Source organism: Cryptotermes secundus, unplaced genomic scaffold (genome assembly GCF_002891405.2).
Source record: "Cryptotermes secundus unplaced genomic scaffold, Csec_1.0 scaffold407, whole genome shotgun sequence".
Lineage (NCBI taxonomy): Eukaryota > Metazoa > Arthropoda > Insecta > Blattodea > Kalotermitidae > Cryptotermes > Cryptotermes secundus.
The window spans coordinates 5,374,983-5,394,015 of NW_019741981.1; the positions used below are offsets into that span (position 1 = coordinate 5,374,983).

The 19,033-nt window shown below is 40.3% G+C and overlaps 1 long non-coding RNA gene across 1 annotated transcript in view; it reads right to left on the bottom strand.

Moving 5' to 3' along the window:
• The window catches only part of LOC117282978, a 246,024-nt gene that overhangs the window by 119,557 nt on the left and 107,434 nt on the right, over positions 1 to 19,033 (bottom strand). Inside the window, exon 2 of the long non-coding RNA XR_004513960.1 lies at positions 11,927 to 11,993. This is a non-coding gene — a long non-coding RNA (uncharacterized LOC117282978). The remainder of the gene's footprint in view (positions 1 to 11,926; positions 11,994 to 19,033) is intronic.

Here is a 19,033-nt window from a genome sequence, read left to right on the forward strand (position 1 = left end):
GTTCCGGTCTAGAAAACTGATATTAACGGCCGTGGGAATTCGTTGCGCTGACCACTCGGCACTCTCTACCCGCTAAAGTTGGCACCAATTTCGCTGACAAGCGACGGTCGCTCGGTCGGTATAGTTCGCTTGCGGACTACAGGCTACGGAGATTTTTGTACTCTACTTAGTAAAACAAGTGAGACAATAGTGTCTTTCGCTATAGACTAAATTCTAAAAATTCCTTCATGCAATCCAATGACCTTAACAAGTTTCAAATTCATTTATGAAATAATATAAACGATGGTATGTTTTCTTCGCACATTGTTGTCTGTTAATAGGTTGATCGAATTAAGTTGGCGTTCACTTCTTCATCAACAGAAGGAACGGCTTCGTTCCTGTAGGAGGTGGATTTGCAGGGCATGTCACCTCTGTCCTGACGGAAGTTGTACTCGTGGACTCTCTATATATTTTAAATTTAATGTGTGCCAGTTTAAGAAAATTAAAAATTCATATATGTAGCAGAAGATAAATATCTGTCAAATGCATAAAAAATATACGTCTTTAGAGAATATGATTAGGTCTTGCTAACTTAAAGGATAATTGCATCCACCTTGTTCGTCATTACACTAAAAGAATTTTCTTCTTCTTCTTCTTCTTCTTCTTCTATTCCTGTTGCTCCGAATTGGAGCAACGCTTCGAGTCACTTCAGTTTCTTAATCTACGACATTTGGTATAACTTCTTGGACTGGGAGACCAGCCCGTCGTCAGGCCGCTACCTAATACAAACACAGAATAAACACAAACAGACATTCATGCCTCGAGTAAGATTCGAGCTCACGATCCCAGTGTTCGAGTGAGAGAAAACATTTCATTCCTTAGATCGCGCGACCACTATGATCGGCACACTAAAAGACTGCGGGGACATTATAAAGCCAAGAAACAAAATTGGAGCCTAAGGTTTTTCTTCTGGTTGCAGTCTTCTTGATGACGCACTCTATCAGAGTTGTGTAATTACAGGTATTTCAGAGAAATTTTGTTCCAGATTTTTCGGTCCCAAGCATACCATTTGTGCCGTATGATTACAGCATGATACCCAGAAAACTAGTCAGTGGAGATTTTCTTCATTCTTTTTCATTTTTCCCCTTCTGTTCTCTCCCTTACTTCTACCCCATGTCCTTCACATGAAGTGTGTACCGTACAGCGCACGTGAATTGAACCGCCAGCTCTGTGCAGAGCTGAACTCAAGTGTTTCCACGAAGGGTAGGCAGGGCTCCTATCACTCAAGAGTCCTCCACGGCACTGTTATAAAAGCTCATGTTTTATCAATGATTCAGAATTAAAATTTATGCTAACCCGCTCTACAGCATCATATTCTATACATGTTTGTATTACATAGGATCTGACACTGTTTGCCAACTGTTTTCACGCTGTATCTTACACGGCTTAGTCTTGGAAACTGAAAATGGAAACGATATATTCCTCTAAAACTCCGGTTGTCTTTCAGCAGACTACACGGCGTTATATCTAAGAAGATATTCATATTTGTATTACGTAAACAAATTAAGTTTGTTTTAAGGGTCGTCAACTGTATTGTGCACACCAATCAAAATTATTGAGAAATTTACTAGATAAAAAACTCAGCAGCATTGGAAGATTTAAAACTACTAATAAGATGATCCCCCCTGCGTAAGATATTATGATTATGCTCTAATTTCCTAACGTTCATCTTAATATTGTCTCATGTCGTTACGCGTGTTTACCCACCGAAATTCTGTAGTTATTCTTTGTATCCTCCACCCTAGTTCATCGCAGTCTAAACTAACTTCAAGGTGCATGGTCTTTCTTAAAATGTATTTACGCACGGTCTTGTTGATGAAACTTTTTGTAGACTTGCGATAGCTGTGTGGCTGTTTCCACACTGAAGTATTCCACTCATGTATCTAACTGCCCATGCGACATGTTTCGACCTATATAAGGCCATCAGCAGGTATGCCTCGTAAGTTGTGATACTGTATTATTTCCATTGGATCAGGCTTCATCAGTGTATCCTTCTCTTTGAGTGAGACACCCGTCCCAGAAGCATGCAAACGCAAAGCACAACCATAAGAGAAGTACTGTGTAGCATCCGGCACGGTGGCTGGCAACGGAATATATGTCCTCGGGATCTTCTCTCGTCGCAATGTCCTGTACGGACCTGGGTACTTACAGCATCAAGGGTGGAAACCGGAAGATTCTCCGGACAGAAATATTCCGGAGGCTCCAGCCTTTGGCGCAAGGCATACTGTAGGAATATCAGTCGATATATGCAGCTGGTTTCGATCCAGAAACCAAAGGACATCTAACTGACACATTGCATATCCGACCCTTGTCATTATGGGACGTGCCGGTTGTCATGGTTCCCAGTTATTGTGCTTTGTATGAAGATAAAACTTACGCCTCAGCCCACATTTTAGTTATCTGTTTGGTATGATGATTGTTCCTTTGTTGTGAACAGAATTAATGAATGTTGCCTGTTTGGTTTTCTTTAGCGTGACGTATATATTAGCATGCCACTTTGACGTGCGTTGTGTTGCTGACTAGGAAAGCTGACTCCCAGATACAATATTTCTGTCAGTTGTGCATGGAATTCGGTCTGCATAAAGCAAGACATACATACGGAGAGGAGGTGGGGGGGGCGTGACATGTCAACGCTAAGAAACCGAGATAATAAAGCTATTAACTTTGCCTTTAATTACATATCGTTTCCAAGATCATAGTTTGTTATGGGAAAGACGGAGCCACAGTTAAGGTGATTAACTTACGTCCCTCTACAACAGGAATTTACAATTATTTTTACGTGTTTTCTCTCGTCCAACATCCTCCTTCCTTTTTCTTTTTTTTTTTTTATTTCATGAGTCACGTAAGTTATTCTGAACTTACCGCGGGCTACAAAACATCGCCACAAAAATTCTGTTGTCCATTCATTATCAGCAGCTTCAGCAGCACGACTGAGCCGCCAGCCCGCTCCGTCTTAGACTGAATTCTACCATCGCCTTCTAGATAATCCCAAGTTTCTATATCCTGTTGCTTTATATTGCCCAGTGGTCTAGGCTACTATATTATGTTCAGTTAATAGATGTTCATGCCATTGGTTTTCGTCTTACAACTTCTATTTAAAATTACACATTCCCAATTGAGTGCGTGACCGTCTCTGTGGTCTACTGGTCAGAGTTCCTGGCTAAAGATCCACAGGTCCCTTGCTCGATTCCCGGCGTTACCAGATTTTTTGAGAAGTAGTGGTTCTGGAACGGGGTTCACTCAGCCTCATGAGGACAATTGAGGAGCTATTTCAAGGAAATAGTGGCCCCGGTCTAGAAAACCAAAATTAATGGCAATGGGTATTCATTGCGCTGACCACGCGATACTCTCTATCCGCTAAAGTTGGCACTAAATTCGCCGACAAGCGGCGGTCGCTCCGTCGGTATAGTTCGCTTGTGGACTCAAGCCACGGAGTTTGTTTTTAATCGAGTGTGTATTTTATTACTGATTTCATGATCGTAGAAGACACGTCCAGATAGTCTTCATAGAAAATTTATTTCTGTTATGTCAATCTTCTATCAGCTGCATGTAGCACCCAGTCTTCACAACCATACTTTAAAAAATGGGATTGTCGTGACATTTTTCAATGGCTCCTTCAGCCCATTCAGGGCCCTGGCCTCTTATTCAGTTCCGTAATCAATTTTCACGTGAACGGAGGAGTTCATGGAGGTAGGCCTAGACCCACTGGGGCTGTAGTGCCAAGGGGGGAAAAAAAAATCACAGACGGTAAGACTCCTTGGACGAGTGATTAGCCAGTCGCAAGACCGCTAATTAAACACAGGACAACACAAACACAGAATAAACACATATACCAAAAATCCATGTCCTGAGTGGGATACGAACCCACAATTACAGCGTTCGAGCGAGCGAGGACAGTTCATGCCTTAGACCGCCCGGCTGCTGTGACTGGCATTGTCATGACTTCACAAAATTTAATCTGCATTAAATTAAAAATAATAAATAATTGTAAACTCCCCCTCGTTGGTGTCTCCACCTTATCGTGGTGAGGGGGTTTGAGTATGCCAAGNAAGTTCCGTAATCATTTTTCACGTGAACGGAGGAGTTCATGGAGGTAGGCCTAGACCCACTGGGGCTGTAGTGCCAAGGGGGGAAAAAAAAATCACAGACGGTAAGACTCCTTGGACGAGTGATTAGCCAGTCGCAAGACCGCTAATTAAACACAGGACAACACAAACACAGAATAAACACATATACCAAAAATCCATGTCCTGAGTGGGATACGAACCCACAATTACAGCGTTCGAGCGAGCGAGGACAGTTCATGCCTTAGACCGCCCGGCTGCTGTGACTGGCATTGTCATGACTTCACAAAATTTAATCTGCATTAAATTAAAAATAATAAATAATTGTAAACTCCCCCTCGTTGGTGTCTCCACCTTATCGTGGTGAGGGGGTTTGAGTATGCCAAGGACCCTGAGAGCTATACCAGCGGTAGCGTAGCTACTGGCAGGGCCTCCCTTGCTGGACAGGTCAAAGGGTAGGCATCAGACGAAGAGAGACACCAAAAACCAAAAACTGATGCCGGAAGCAGCGTCATCAGCAGCGACTTGAAGCACAGAACAAATGATGCTCGAGATGGTTCAAGTTCGTATAGCAACAGGCGTGACCAGAGTGGTTTGAACGGCTGTTGTACTGCGATGTGGAAAGCAAATGGAAAAACTACCACATTATCACTTTTCCTGGATAGTCTCTTTCCAAAAACAGAAGATCACATTAAGTGGAGGAACTGTTTTGGAAGAGACTGTGGACCTGTCATCTGACAGTTACTGATCAATCAATCAATCAATTGTAAACTTACTTGGAATATCAAAAACCCTTCTTAAGTAAAAATTCAAAATTTATTCTGACGAAATTTTATTCACTCAATATTATATGTCGACATGCTCATGAATACTCATAACAGTCAGCTGAAGATCCACGTAGGAAAATCGAAATGCGGCAAAAGGAAACTGTTCATACGTAAGCCTATGATTTATGCTACGATATGGCATATTCTGGTGTAGTAATGCTATTTTAGTAGAGTTTATTTTAAGAAAAAAGTGCAATGATCTGGCCAGCAGCTAGTCAGTACCATCGCGGCAGCGATACGAACTGCCTTAATTTCACGCACAGCGCAGCTAGTTTTACGCAACAGCTCAGACACATCTACGATGCAGTGAGCGCACCGAGGAGCATTGTAACATTCTGTTATCAGCAGCATCTTTGATGTTGTGCGAACTTGTAACAACAGTGGTGCCAATGAATGTAGATTCTGAAGTAGTTCTGTAGTGATAAACTTTCACAAATCCCATTCGGGATACTGATGTATGTTTTCTTTCTTTATCTGTGTTTTACTGTTTACCAAATGTTTATAAACAAAATTCCGAATTTTGGAAGAACAAGAGGCTCTTGACCGCATTAGTTGATCGTAATGAAAACAGTAGCATTTCGGCTACTAGATCTATTTTTATATAATTCAGAAAGAAATGAAACCTGATCTATGAAATTTGTACAGTAATATGTTACAGAAACATGCGTGTGCTTTCACAATTTGCGCTGTCCAAACCCTGGTAACAATCAAATGGTCAGTGCAGATAGCATGAAATTTGTTTTATAGGGGATCACAGATTTATGGTAACATCACGTCATGGAACNATTTTTTTTAATTCGCTTAGTGCGGGGTGGAGTCCAACTGGGTCCACATGGCACGGCGGCCACTGATTGGCCAATTGTAGCCTGCCCCGGGTGACTATAATGATGGAGAATTTGGTAGAATGAAGATTGGCAGGGGAAACCGAAGTACTCGGGGAAAACCTGCCCCAGCGTCACTTTGTTCACCACAAATCCCACTTGATCAGACCCGGGATCGAACCCGGGCCGCCGCGGTGAGAAGCCAGCGACTAATCGTTTGAGCTATGGCGCGGCCATGGAACATGTTAGTCTAAAGGTTGTACTCAAAATGTGAAATGTTCGAATCTCTGCCTGGACACGAGCTATCCTGACTGCTGTTTTCGTGTTTTCCTCAGTCCCTCCAGGAAAATGTCGGGGATGGTACTTCATTCGGGCACGACTGCTTCCTTTCGAAAACCTTTCCAGTTCATCTGTCATCTTACAAACCGATGCTACACAGACTCAAATTTGAAAGCGTCATTGCAAAACCCAATGAAAGAAATATTACGTCGTCGTGTATCTGCGGCCGTATCACAACGATAATTTGAAAATTCGACAACGCCATGCCACTGAAGCCCACCCTTCACTCGTACTTTGCAAAACCCTTATTTGCCTTACAAGAAAAGTAAAGAGTGAGCAGTGTTCGTTTGTCGCCTCTTATTAACATCGCAACAAATTCACGAATTTCCATGAATCTCTGTATGGATAGATAGTAGGTTATTTAACGACGATGTACCAACTGCAGCACCTATTCGTCTTCGACTGATATGAGAGGAAGATCTATTTCAGTAAAAGGATTGAGGGACCGCCTCTGTGGTCTAGTGGTCAGAGTTGCTGGCTGCAGATCCAGAGGTCCCGCGTTCTATTCTGTGCACTACCAGATTTCCTGAGAAGTAGTGGTCTGAAACTGGGTCCACTCAACCACCCGCGACCTTCAGGCTTGTAGCATACAAACTTATTTTTGTAGAAGACAAAAGAACGATATTGAGATTATGCGAATCTATATTCGGAATTCCTTTAAACACATTTTGCACGTAATGACTGTATATGTTATGAATTAGAAATAGAGCCGATGCGACATTTCGAAGTTATGTATGATAATTTTAAATCAGATGGAACCCGCCCTAGTGTAAATTATGCACAGCAGTTGGACATTAAACTTTAAAATTATTAGTCTAATTACAGTTGCTGCTAGCCTGAACAAAAGGGTGGCAGAAGTCATAACGTTTAACCGAATGTTTTTCTCAAGCGGAGTGTACGTTTTTCTTCTCTTTATAAAGAAAAACATGGACATATTTAAATGCCTGGAGCTCTCATGACAAAAGCCACAGTGCGAGCCTCTGAACAGGATAGGGACTGACAACTGGGGGAGCGACTGATGGGGTGTCAGGATAGGAGCCCGAAGCGATCTACGTAACAGCCCTTGTAGCCCCCTCTCCCTTCCAGAACACGTGCCTCCCCTCGACCACTGCATTGTTACGCACGCATAAACTGTACGAATGAGTACTACCGGAAGGAACAGGGGAGAAAGTTATTACAGTGCATCAAGTGTACAGGCACTAAAAAAGGCATTTGTTGTTGTTTACGCCCGGTGACGTGTCCTGAAGTGCTTTGGACAACATGGAATATAAGACTAATTTGGGGAATGCTGACTTCATACATACAAACACATGACAGCCAAAGAGATCTTGTCCAAAACGCGTTGTCCAATGGCTGTGTAATTCTTACAACGGATTACATATTGCAGACGTAACACAACGACGAGCTTACGAATAGAAAAATGCTGCAGAAATGAAACGTCTGAAGAAATGGATACAGATCTTAACAAGTGGACGACGCTCCTTTTGAGGTTTAATAAGAATTTTATAAAATCTAAAGGAAAACAAATTTTAAAAGAAAATTTTAATAGATTTATTTGATTCAAACCAAGTGAACTACAGCGTGTGCTATTTTAGCGCATAACGATTGACTACGATGATGAAGCTTTAAATCATGAAGCGTGAAGTCGCATAAGTGATGAATGGACAACATTAGTGCAGTGTAGCAGTTTTATCATAGTTAGACACATGAAGATGGCCATTTAGGGCCTAAACATGTTGTGTCGAAAGTGAAAGTGAAAGACGGAAGAAACGACTTGTATTATTGACGGGCTATGTAGCACATAAACAGTCTTACAACGGAATAGAATTCTTCTTCAGAAGATGACAGTCGTTTAGGTGAAGAGGAAGTTTCCTGCCTCTTATGACACAGTCCCTACATTTAATCTACTGTGAAACTCTTCCAGAATGAAGCCTATTTTCGATTTATTACTCCCAATTCCAAGTATAAACTTTGCAACGTCATGAAGTGATCTATGTACTTGGGCGTTATGATTTTTTCTGAATTTCGGCGAAGAAACGTGAAAATATGGAGCCTACTTACATTTATGCCGGTGTACTTCAACTCTGCAGGACTAGGATATGACTCCAGGTCTGCCTAGGTCTTGAAAATTTTTATACCGTCTAATTCTGAAAATGGGAAGGGGGCCCAAATTTTAAACGTTATGATCTTGAAATCAGAAGGTTAAGTCCGAACATATAGCCCTAAACGTATAGTACAGCAGTTTATTTTTAATGTATAAAAGAATTTTTATACAATACATTATCATTATTGAACAAATGGTGATATTTTCCAATTTATTCCAGTCCTTTCTGAATTTCATGGGTCTACTTAATGACGTGTTATACTCGAATCCACACTCATCATGACCCAGTAATTTTGTCTGTGTACGGAGCTCACCATAAATGGAGAATGATAAATAAAATTCTGTGTCTAATTAACAAAAATTATATTTTCAGACAATACAATTTCTGCAGTTAAATATTATTTTGAAGTGTACTGTTTTCTGGATTGCAAGGCCATGCAATTTGGTAGAAGCTCACAGACATTTCGGAAGAACATCTAGCCTCCGTCTCCGCCAGCTTCTTGCTGGTCGTTTTTTGGTTTACATTTCAACTCTGAACGCGAAGGAAGCAGGTTGCTTCGGAATTTCGGCGAACTTGCTTCGAACTGCTGGTCACTGCTGCTTGCAATTTAAATCCAGAAAGGTTTTTCTTTCTCTCTTACAAATAGGTACAATAACGGTTACCCTCCTTCCATTGCGATTAGAAAATTCCCTTATTTCAAATAAAATAAACACTTTTCCGACATAATGGTTTTTTTCCTGCTTGCATCAGTTCTGTCTAAATTTTACCATTAACTGGCGATTTATACCTTGAAGTTTGAGAAGCTACTTAAACGTCAACAAAAAGGAGGTCCAGGCACCAATGGCACAGCTTTATGCATTTCATTCTGCCTTAAATCAACAAATAGATCACACTGGCCATGCGGTTTAGGGAAAGAACGATCTTCGCCCGCTCAAACACTGGGGTCGTGGATTCGAATCCTAAGCGAGGCATGGATGTCTGTGTGCGTTTATTCAATGTTTGTGTTGTCCTGAGTTTAGGCAGAGGCCTTGCGACGAAATGATGACTCGTTCAAGGAGTCATACGGACCGTGCATAAGACCAAGAAAGAGAAGGAGGGGCCAAGGTCCACAAGGGCTGTAGAGCAATAGACAGACAGACAGACAGACAGACAGACAGACAGACAGACAGACAGACAGACAGACAGACAGATAGATAGATAGATAGATAGATAGATAGATAGATAGATAGATAGATAGATAGATAGATAGATAGATAGATGGCGACGATCGGGTACAGTATGATAAAATGTACTATTTAGGAGGGGGGCAAAGGGTAGAGCAGTTGGTAGAGGGACTATGCTACAAGAAGGAAGGTCGCGGGTCCAAACAACGATGACATAAGAGTTCTGGCCGAAAAATTGCCCCGGGGTATACTCAACCTCTAACAGAAATAAGTACCTGAAAGAGTAATGAGGGTAAAGAGAGACCGGCGCTTAAGACTGAAAAACTTACAGCCATCTATGAGCCGATTATCTAGAATAATATAGATTATCTAGAATCAAAATCTAAGCTACGGCATAGAAGTTAAACCTTGGAATATATAGGAATAAATTGAGATCATGGTTTGAAAAATAGTCAACACGCACAAATTTATATATATATAATAATGTTTCAATTGACATTCCATGTTAAGACAGTCCTAGATTACGTTCGGTTAAATAGCAGCTTCGTAAATGACGTCACTGATAGGTGTGCGCAATGGACTACTGCGCATCCACATGTAACTTGGGGGGGCTCGCCCTTGGGTAACATTCGCTGATGTTAGGTTAAGTTAGGTTAGGTTAGGTTAGGTTAGGTTTGCGCAGAAGACTACTGCGCATACATATTTACCTTAGAGGGGGCGAAGATCGATATGTTAATCAAACATTAGTTTGTTAGGAGTCATTATAATTGGTGTGCGCATATGATTACTGCGCATCGTTATGCTTAGTTGAGGAAGGTTTAAACGTCGGCATTATCTAACGATTGAATGTATCTGATAGCGTACGAGATCGTCATATATTTATGTGGGATATTTCATTTCCGAATTTTCTCACATATTAAACTCTTGTATATATATTTCTGATAAAATCTCTACGTAATCTATGAAACCTGGAATATATTACGATATTTATAATGTTCGTAAATACACCTTTTCCGAAATATTGACATTTCAGAAAGCTCTCAAGTGAATTATAACACATTTATCTCGAATGACACAAATTCCAACAGTTCCAGAAATATTTTCTTTCGAATGTTGCCATTATTGACTTTAATACCTATTTCGACATATGAGAAGCATATATATATATAATATACTTTATATCAAAAGGAATCCACCCAACAATTCTAGTGCATCATATTAGATAGGGAAATCACTGATTACGATGTCGATTTAAGGAAATTATTCGACACCCTTCTAAGCATTAAAACACTAAACTAACACATCATTATATGAGTATATGCTCTACACTAAACTATAAAATACATTTAAAAGAATGTCATCTGTAACAACTCGTGCCTTCCTATACAGAGTGTAATTCTTTAAGCACTTTAATAAATGGAAAGAGAACAATTCCCTGATGTTGTATACTACCTGTTCACACTTGTAACCTGGAAGATTAGATGGCAAGAATGCAATCAATAGCCTATCACACAGAAATACACTTCTAACTTACAAATCACTTGCAATCATACTTCATGCTGTAACACATACTCTACACACCACATTGCACATTTTACACAATGTCATTGTAGAGGATTGCTAGCATCACACCAATGACACCATGTGTTTTACTTCCAATAGCACCTTCTTATAAGCAAGATTTCCTCATGCAACCAAGATATGTACATAAGAGGGGAAATTTTGAATCCATTGTGGGTGAATGGAAGTCTTAACATTTTTGAAAACACTGCAACTTTTACACACAAAAGTATGTAGTCACACTAGAGAACTTGAACTTCACTTTACATTCCACATTATTGTGACCTGAACAATATCCATTACACTCACCACACTATGTCACACAGACCTAAGTTATAAATTCAACAGTAACTTCCTCAAAAGCGAACTAGCAATTCACTTTGCACCCTCTTCTTATAAGTACTTACACTTATGCTAAAAACAAAAAACAAAACATATATATCTTTCTGAATAATAACCTACTAACACTTAAAGCATCCAGAGGCTACATACCAAAAATACACCATGTTTTCTGTTATAGGATATTTACACTCATAAAATCGAATTCACTTTCTATCCATTCTACCACTACAACACATATTGTGCAAACCACTGTACATATTTCACGCGAAATTATGAATAATAATGCAAAAACAATCTCAATAACACATTGACTTTCACTATACACCCACTATTCTTATATGCACTTGCTTTCGTTAACTCAATAAATGAACTTAATGGTTTATTCTTCCTTCACGCACACTTCAGTATCATGTTTCAGGGAACACCACTTCGATTTCGTTGTGGAACAGAGGAAACACACGTTTGTAAAATTTGGTGCACTCGCCACTATTCCGTACAGGATAATACAGACATTAATGCCTACCATTTGCACTTTCTCACTGAAACATTCAAGACATATTTTCAGGCAGATAATTAATCAGAACTTGCAAATATATGTATAGAAACATTCACACAACAATCTTACTATTTATAGAGATACCTCTTCATACCAGGAAAGAAACGCACCTTGATGCTGTACACCGGATATACGTATTTAGGTCACAGTGACAGGGCAGCCAACCTCTTAACGTGACTGAAACAGAAATATTCAATTATCAGGTGGAATACAGGACGGAAATTTTTTCCCTATTTGAAGTCATTTTCGTGAATATTATTATCCTACTTCCTATACAGGAAGGGTAATTCGGGCTTACAGGAATGCCAATCGTTCACTGAATTGGTCGCGTATTCAACCTCGAGAAAAGACATAACGAATTCACAGATAATAACCATTTTTCGTCGTAAAGTTATGCCATCGGAGGACAGCATAATGCCATAATATGTGATATTCAGTAATCATTTGTATCACCGTGGGGGATATGCAAACTCATGAGGTGGGAGCGGCGTTTTCGTCACAATGTAAGTTACCCCATATCAGTTAAATATTGGATTATATAGGCTTAAATTGCGACCATGGTTTGGAAAATAGTCAACACGCTCAAATTTATATATATAATCATGTTTCAATTGATATTCCATGTTATGACAGTCTTACATTACGTTCGGTTAAATAGCAGTTTCGTAAATGACGTCACTGATAGGTGTGCGCAATGGACTACTGCGCATCCACATGTAACTTGGTGGGCTGGCCCTTGGGTGCCATTCGCTTATGTTAGGTTAAGTTAGGTTAGGTTAGGTTAGGTTAGGTTAGGTTTGCGCAGAAGACTACTGCGCATACATATTCACCTTGGAGGGGGCGAAGCTCGGTATGTTAAGCTAGTATTAGGTTTTTGTTTACATAATGATAGGTGTGCGCATATGACTACTGCGCATCGTTTTGCTTAGTTGAGGAAGGTTTAGCCGTCGGCACTATCTAACGATTGAATGTTTGTTATAGCGTACGTGATCGTTATATATTTATGTCGGATATTTCATTTCCGAATTTTCTCACATGATAAACTCTTGTATATATTTTTCTGTTAAAATCTCTACGTAATCTATGAATCCTGGAATATATTACGATATTTATAACGTTCGTAAATGCAACTTTTCGGAAATATTGACATTTCAGAACGCTCTCAAGTGAATTATATCACACTTATTTTGATTGACACTTTACAATTTCCAAAATTTCTCGAAATATTCTGTTTTCGAATGTTACCATTATTAAATTTAATATGTATTTCGACATATGTGAATCATATATATACTTTATATGAAAGGAATCCATTCATCAATTCTAGTGCTTCATATTAAATAGTGAAATCAGTTTTTACAATGTGGACCTAAGGTAATCATTCGACACTCTTCTAAGCATTAATACACAAGACTAACACATCACTATACGAGTATATATTCTACACTAAACTGTAAAATATATTTACAAGAATATCATCTCTAACAACTCGTACCTTCCTATACCGAGTTTGATTCTGTAAGCACTTTAATAAATGGAAACAAAACAATTCCCTGATGCCGTATACCTCCTGCTCACACATATAAGCCTGGAAGTTTAGATGGCAAAAATGCAATCAGATTGGGTACTTCAATATCTCACAATCCTATGGGCCTCTGCGGCCTGTTACAGGGATGCCTTTACTTAATTTTATTACAGAATAAATTAACTCGCCTAATTTGCCGTGACAGCACCTGTGTCACATGTCCAGGCATCAGTTCTTTTGCTGTTTTTCCTTTGCGTTATGCTCCATGCGGTGACTTGCGTTAGCGTCGTGAGCTCTTATGAGGGTTTGTTTAGTTGTTACACCACAATACTGGTGACATTCTTCTGCATGCACTAACTTTACACCCTACTTTCGTCTTTTACTGTAGCTAAGGTCGTGTGTGTTTTTCATTACTTTTTTTGTCCGGTCTGAATGAAACACGCAACTGAAAAAGGTGATAGGTATGACATTAATGAATACGTTCATTGTAATTTTAATACGAAATTTAAGGGCGAACATGAAGCTAAATACACAATATATTTCTATAATTTATAATAATTTTATTGATGGTTGTGTGAAATGACGCCACACACAAGCACACTCACTGACTGAGAAGCTTAACAGGACGCACAAATATAATGTATTGTATTCTGTCGTGGTACACTGATTGAGAAATATTAGATTGGAGGATGGAAATCGCCTGTATATCTCAGTTGTAACATTTTCTAGTTCCACTGAGCAGTCTCCGCACGGTCAATTTTTCCCGGCTGTTAGAGCGAATAACGACCACTGGTTCTCTGTAACACACTGCCCTGTCATTTCCAGCTACGGAATCCCTTCACACCCACGAGAAATCTACAGTTTTGTTCTTTTCAATTGAACATTGCTGTGCAGAACATTCGAATCGTCCTTTATCCTGTACCGAGGTTAGTCTTCGTGGTTGTATAATTTTTACGATATTTATTAGCTACGAGTGCCAGGTGTCGAAAATTTAGATATTCACATAAACTACTATAGACCAATGATCAAGCGTGCGTAATGTTGGCATTTTATCTGAATTGCATAGTCAAGAAATTCTGGAGGGAATATTTCCCTTTACATGTGATCGATCTGGTAAATTTCTGCTGGTCCTTGCTAGCACAGCCATTCTTGGTTCCCAGTCCAGAAGGGACTCGTGGCCACATTTTGCACTCTGGGAGTCGTCCTACTCGTGAATTTCTTCAGTTGTGTTTATATTTTGGTCTGTTATTTACCTGTGAAAGTGGTTCAGGTGTGAAAATTTAAATGGCCGCTTGGCAGATCTAACTTTAGCTGGCATCGTCTAGGGTAAGACACGGTACGAACTAGACGTACAGAATATTATAAATTACAGAACTTTGCACCATAGCTCAAGCGGTTAGTCGCTGGCTTCCCACCGTGGCGGCTCGGGTTCGATCCCGGGTCCGGTCAAGTGGGATTTGTGGTGGACAAAGTGGCGTTGGGTCGAGTTTTCTCCAAATACTTCGGGTTCCCCTGCCAATCTTCATTCCACCAAATTCTCCCTCATCATAATCACCAGGAGCAGGCTACAATAGGCCAATCAGTGGCCTCCGTGCCTAGTGGACCCAGCTGGACCCCACCCCCTCTAAGCGATTAAAAAAAAAGTGACATAAATAGGCCGTGTCATATTGCGAACATTACACGGGAATTAATCTGTAAAAATCATGTCTTAACATCTGAAATTGATAGACTCCACAAATCTATAATAGTGAGGCGCAACACGATACGAAGCTAACACAATATTTGCTTACTTCATTTTATTGATAGACATAATTATAGTCCCATTATTGTCGAGGACCCGTGAGGTTCTCTCGAAAGCGCGCGTGCGTGTGCGTGTGTGCGCGCGCGAGCCATTACCATTACATAAACTAGCTTCAGCAGATTCGGAATGATTTCCGAAGGAGTTAAATATCTGTCGTTTTTAGTTTCCTTGGATGAGAGATCGGGCCTTCCTAAGGACTCTCCACTTCATATCTTCTTTGCATAATGATTATACATATAAAGTAATTAGTAGTGCTACATACGCCTATAATCCCTCCTCCCCCTTCGAAGAGACACATAAGTTTGAAACCCCTAGAGCTGTTCTCTCGGAATGGGCCAATAATTTCATTCTACACACAGATATATAGTCTGGCGTGCTTATCTTCCAGTTATGTAGGGGCGTCTATGCAGTCACAGTTTCAGCCTCTATGACCTGAACATGGAATATCAGTTGGATATGAGGTACTGATAGCCGTGAGCATAAAAACTTTCTGGCTTCTGATGTGTGACGCCACGTAGTCGTGTAGAAATACAAAGACATTTCGAAGTAAAGCACCGCCTCCATCTTCCGGTCGAATAGTAAACTAAGCAAGACGACAGCAACAAGCAAGTAGCAAGCAATTTCTTGTCACTTGCTTCTCTGAAACGTCGGTTGACTTCTACTTTGTCTACATGTTACATCTAAGAAAATATAACTCTTCATATAACATCAGCTTCAAAGCTGCCTTCCAACTGAAATTCAGTCAAAATGTAATATAGACGCGGAAGAGTCTTCACTGGTGTACTTTTCCGGGGGTTAAGGCGACACGAGAGTTAAGCTGACCACTCACCGGGGCAGAATGGAGCAGTATGTCAGTTATTTACAAACTTCAAGTAAGCCACTGACTCAGAGAAGAACACTAGTACAAAGTTCTTAGTAATTTGGTTTATGCATGAACTAAATTAGAGGAATTAAGACATGCATAAACGAAACCTGCCGAACAGAGTGGCTGCGCGGTGTAAGGCATGAGCTTTCTTCGCCCGCTCGAACACTGGGGCCGTGGGTTAGAATCCCACTCAATACGTGGATGTGTGTGTTTGTGTTGTTCTTGGTGTAGGTAGCGCCCTTGCGACCAGCTGATTCCCCTCCAAGGAGCCCTACCGACTGTGTATAGGATTAAGAAACTGAAAAGCGACAAAGGCCCCCAAAAAAGGCTGTAAAGCCATAGAGAGATAGTTAATCGAAACCTATCGTCCTAGGAAAGATTCTATTAGTACAAATTTATGACGAATTTCCCATTCAGAAAGATCTGAGCCATGAAATGACCTTTAGCCACTCCTTTGCAATTTGCACATTGGAAAAATGAAAGTAAACAAGGAGGCACTGAAACCGAAAGGGGCATTACCCTCTGGTCTATGTTTGTGATGTTATTTCCTGGGAAAGAACATAAAGACAAAAAATAAAACAAATTCCCTGTTAGACGTTAATGAGGACGTTTGTGCAGAAATGAATGCACATGTCTTCAGAACGCAGGACAAAATATTAGCATAGAAATATCTAGAGATCTATGTCCTTCATAACCACCTACGTGAAAACCTCAGATTCTACGTACATAGAAATATCTAATAAGGCTACATCATTCGAAAATGTTGCAAAGTTAAAATATTTGGGTAAGATTAACAAATCAAAATTATTTTTTCGAACAAATTAAGAGCACAGTTATGAGAATGCTTACCTGTAGTACGATATAGTTAGAAATATCTCGTATCCTGTATCTAAAATATAAATATCATAATACTTAATGATATATCTTTAACTATTGTTTGCGCGGCTGTGAAATTTCAACTCAGCCTGAGAGAAGATTGTGGGTGCTGAGGAGAGCTTTTCGAATTAAAAGAGCAGACGTGCTGAAGGCTGAAGCAACTTGTGAGGGTAATCAGAAGCATCACAATTTGTGCTCGTCTACAGATATTTTGTCTGGCAACGCTAAGGATGAGTTGGAAAAGGAATGTGACTAATTTGTACTCGTCTACAGATATTTCATCCGGCAAAGCTAAGGATGTGCTGGAAGCAGAATGTAACAAACATGAGAGATGAGAATAAATACATAATATTAGACTGCAAACCTGAAGTAAAACGGCCATTTTCGATCCATAGAGACTGATGACAGAATTAAAGCGAAAGGAAAAGTAAGGAAACAGGGATTGAGGAAGTGAACTTGGGTCATATGGGACAGTAGGAGGTCCAACGGCAGCTATTGTGAATACGGTAATGGAAGTTAGAAATCTGTAGTTAAGCGACCAGCAGCTTCTCATGAAATAATCTGCAGCAAGTAATTTCTTACTTTTTGTTAATTCATGTACAAAATTTAAAAAATATAATCTTCTGGGATGCAGCGCCATGTGGTGGAAATCCTCCTACGTTTCAGAATGTTGGTGGACTTCTGCCTGGTTGCTCGACGCTACATCCCAGAAGGCAATAAACCTAAGCGTCACCGCTACGAGAACTGCAAATCCAACATATATGCTGTGAAATGATTCAGCAGCTTAACAAGAGATGTCATCCGTTGCTAGGCAATGGCACAGAAAGCATGCTATGAAGTCACTGTCATGGCTACGCACAATAAACACGCAACAGTAGAAGAAATGTTGGAGGCGGAGTCTTTTCGGTCCAACCCAAGGCAATACAACGAGTTGCTGTCGGCATTGCAGTGAGTATCACGTTTGGAGGCGGGTTCGAACACCTCCACCGTAACCCTGCGAGTCCTATGAAGAGATAAAAAGGGAATCCAGTGCCTGGGGGGTATAACCTGGCCACCCTGTTCCAGAGGGATACAAATATGTGGCTCTCCAGGTTGAGGGACTTACGAATCCGAGGCAGTAAAATATGGTCGAGAGTCCCGCGGTACTCGGACCCGAGAATGACTGCGCTGGCCAGGACCAGCAGCAATTGTAAACGAAAGATCTATTCTCTCGTCAGAGAGGGAGCCCGACATAAACAATCCCACAGCTGTCTGACAATAACAAAAATTTGGTCTTGGGCCCTAGATGGGGATTTACACCAAGATAGACTTGCCGACTGACCACTGGTCGTAACATAACGTTGACTTTGACTTTGAAATGGGTTATAGCTGACGGCCAGTGACAGCCAGTAAAAGGTCAATGAAAGCCAGGGATGGTTAGTGAGAGCCAGTGTGTAGTCAGTGATGGCTAGTGATGCCAGAAGCCAACTGATAGTCGACAATTGGAACAATGAGTTACTTGTGAGACAATCGCAAGGAAGTAAACAGGGAAATTGTTGAGATCCGTTACCAGGCAACGACAAATGAAGACATAGAAGACTTAGTGTGTGCTGTCGTGAGACGCATAGTGCACGAATTAGTGAGAGACTTACAATTACTTGTATTTATGATTTATAAATGTTCAATAAAAAATTACACAGGCCTACAAAAAAAATTTTTTTTGGTGTCTAGGATTTTAGAACTAATTTTAGTTATATTTAAGGCGATGAATCTAAATATAAAATCAGTTTTTCTCTACCAGCTCTACTTTTTTAGATCAGCGTTTTTGTAACGTGCAGTTCTACACAAAATGTGCAGTTCTAATTGTATTTTGTGCAGTTCTAAATCTCATATGCAAGGATTGGTTCCTGTATATTTGCCCTATTGTCAGTCTGCTGTCCACTGAGTTCCCCCAAAATCCACTAGATGGCATTGTCTGTCCGGTGTGAAGTGAACTTGAACGCTTCCACTAGAGTTGAGGTTAGTTTATATGTTCTCGCCGTGCAGGGTACATCGAAGTTGGCCTCGGGTGATATTTGTTTATAAAAGTAAAAGAGTTGTTATAAATTTAACCTAAAACGTACTGTGTTGAAGATTGTTGTGTTTGTGTTCCTGAATTGAAATAAAATGAG